The 2,995-nt window shown below is 44.4% G+C and overlaps 1 pseudogene; it reads left to right on the top strand.

Annotated features, from left to right (window-relative positions):
* The first annotated feature begins 1,020 nt into the window (after positions 1–1,020).
* Positions 1,021–2,423, top strand: LOC101581228 (annotated as a pseudogene).
* The last annotated feature ends 572 nt before the right edge of the window (positions 2,424–2,995 follow it).

A 2,995-nucleotide genomic window follows, 5' to 3' on the forward strand; every position in this document is an offset into this window, starting at 1 on the left:
ATGTAAAGAAATTCATGGATACCAAACAAGCATTGGAGAATACTCTGAAGGTTATTCTAGACAGAGATAACAAGCATCACAACACCTGGAACTCTAACAGAATTAATACACATAGCAAGGTGAGAAATTAAACAAAGGATAAAAAAGAACCAATAACAGGATGATAAAATCACTAGGATAAGTCAATACATATCAGCTATACCTTTCAAAGCTAATGGCCTCAGTAGATCAATCAGAAGAAACAGACTGGCAAAATGGATCAAGAAGCAAAATCAATAAGATGCTGCATACAAGAAACATGTAACTGAAAAAGAAAGTCATAAATGGGGAAAAAACCCTAAAGGGTGGGATGTAATATTCATGTGATATGAATATGGAAAAAATCAGACACAGCTATTCTGTCTGCAAACAAGGTAGATTTCAAGCCAAGACTCATTAAAAGAGACAAAGTTCACTATATTCTTACAGTGGGAATAATCCAAGAGAAAGAGATAACAATCATAAGTATATATACACCAAATATCAGTGCGTGTTAATATTAAAAATACATGAAAAATCAAATAAACACTAGTACAATTGTAATTGGGGGCTGAAATACCCCATTGCCAGAGATAGATTAACTAGGAAAAGATCAACAAATAAATATTATAACTTAATCAAACTTTTGAACATATGCACTTAATATATGTATATAGAATGCTACATCCCACATCAGAATACACATTCCTCTCAGCAGCAAATGGGATGTTTTCTAAAATGGATTACATACTAGCTCACAAAATATGTTTAAGTAAATGCAAAGGAATTAAAATTATCCCATGCAGCCACTGTCCAGAAGTGGCTGCCAGGCTCCTTCCCGAGTCTCCATCTTCAATTCGCCTGCCTCCACTCCAGCCTCAACCATGTCCATAAGGGTGAGCCAGAAGTCCTACAAGGTGTCCACCTCCAGCCCTGGGCCTTCAGCAGCCTCTCCTATACCAGCAGGCCTGCTTTCTGCATCAGTCCTCCAGCTTTTCCTGAATGGGCAGCAGCAGCAGCAGCAGCAGCAGCTTCCAGGGCATCCTGGGGCTGAGTGGCTATGGTGGGGCTGGTGGTGTGGGGGGTGGTGTGGGGAGCATCACGGCCATCCAGGTGAACCAGAATCTGTTGAACCCCCTGAACCTGGAGGTGGACCCCATCATTCAGGCTGTGCGTATTCAGGAGAAGGAGCAGATCAAGAACTTCAGCAACAAGTTTGCCTTCTTCATCGACAAGGTTCAGTTTCTGGAGCAGCAGAATAAGATGCTGGAGACCAAGTGGAGCCTCCTGCAGCAGCAGAAGACATCCATGAATAACATGTTTGAAAACTACATCAACAATCTCGGGCAGCAGCTGAACACACTGGGTCAGGAGAAACTGAAGCTGGAGGTGGAGCTTGGCAACATGCAGGGGCTGGCGGAGGGCTTCAAGAATAAATATGTAGATGAGATCAACAAGAATGAGTGGAGAATGAATTCATCCTCATCAAGAAGAATGTGCATGAAGCTTACATGAACAAGGTGGAACTCGAGTCACACCTAGAAGGGCTGACTGACAAAAATCAACTTCCTCAAGAAACTATATAAAGAGGAGATAAGTGAACGGCAGTCTCAGATCTCAGACACATCCGTGGTGCTGTCCATGAACAGCAGCTGTTCCCTGGACCTGGACGGCATCATCACCGAGGTCAAGGCGCAGTACAAGGAGATTGCCAACTGCAGCCAGGCTGAGGCCAAGAGCATGTACCAGATCAAGTATGAAGACTTGTACCAGATCATGTACCAGATCAAGAGTCTGGATGGGAAGCACAGGGATGACCTCTGCTGCACAAAGTCTGAGATCTCTGAGATGAACCGCAGCATCAGCTGCCTGCAGGCAGAGATTGAGGCCCTCAAAGGCCAGAAAGCGTCCCTGGATGCTGAACAGCATGGGGAGATGGCCATTAAGGGTGCCAACGCCAAGCTGGCCCAGTTGGAGGCCACCCTGCAGAAGGCCAAGCAGGACATGCCTGGAAGCTTTGCAAGTACCAGGAGTTCATGAATGTTAAGCTGGCCCTGAACATCGAGACCACCACTTGCTAGAACCTGCTAGAGGGCAAGGAGAACAGGTTGGAGGCTGGGATGCAGAACTTGAGCATTCACACAAAGACCGCCAGTGGCTATTCAGAAATATGGAGTTCATCCTACAGGGGCCTCACAAGCCCTGGCTTTACCCGCACCAAGTCTGCTGTGGTTGTGAAGAAGATCGAGACCTGAGATGGGAAGCTGGTGTCTAAGACCTCTGATGTCCTGCCAAGTGAATGTGTCATAGCAACCTCTCCTAGCCCACACCTCTCCTATGGCTGCTCCAGAGCCCATGGGGAGACAGCTGTACAAGGGAACACTGGGAGCAAGAGACCCACCTGAGGCTCAGCTTAGTCCTACCCTTGGAGAGGTGGGGGCATTACTGCCTGGGGTATCCTTTCTTGCCCATGCCATTGAGTTTTCTCCACCAAAACCCAATTCAATTGTCTTTTCCCAAATAAAGCCTGGTTTTGCCACCTGAAAAAAGTAAAAATTTAAAAAAAATCATCCCATTCATATTATGATACAATAGTGCAGTGACATTGGAAATGAATGCCAGAAGAAATACAAGAACTTCATAAACACATGGAAATTAAATGACACCCTCATGACCAACCACTGGCTCACTGATGCAATTAAATAATAAATCAAACAGTATCTACAATGAAACAATAATACCAGTAAAACATATCAAAACTTATGGGACACAATGAAAGCAGTCCTATGAGGGAAATTTATACCAGTGTATAATATCCACATGTATTTCCCAGTTATTAATACTGGGGTTGATCTCCAGTGACTCACGTCACACAGTGTAAGAAGATTCATCCCTCAGGAGGGGATGATGACCACTCTGTTTATTAAAGGGACACTCTTTCTTAAACACATAAAGAGAACAAAGGCATTCTTAGAAA

The sequence above is a fragment of the Octodon degus genome, unplaced genomic scaffold (genome assembly GCF_000260255.1).
Source record: "Octodon degus isolate 3935 unplaced genomic scaffold, OctDeg1.0 scaffold00019, whole genome shotgun sequence".
Classification (NCBI taxonomy): Eukaryota; Metazoa; Chordata; class Mammalia; order Rodentia; family Octodontidae; genus Octodon; species Octodon degus.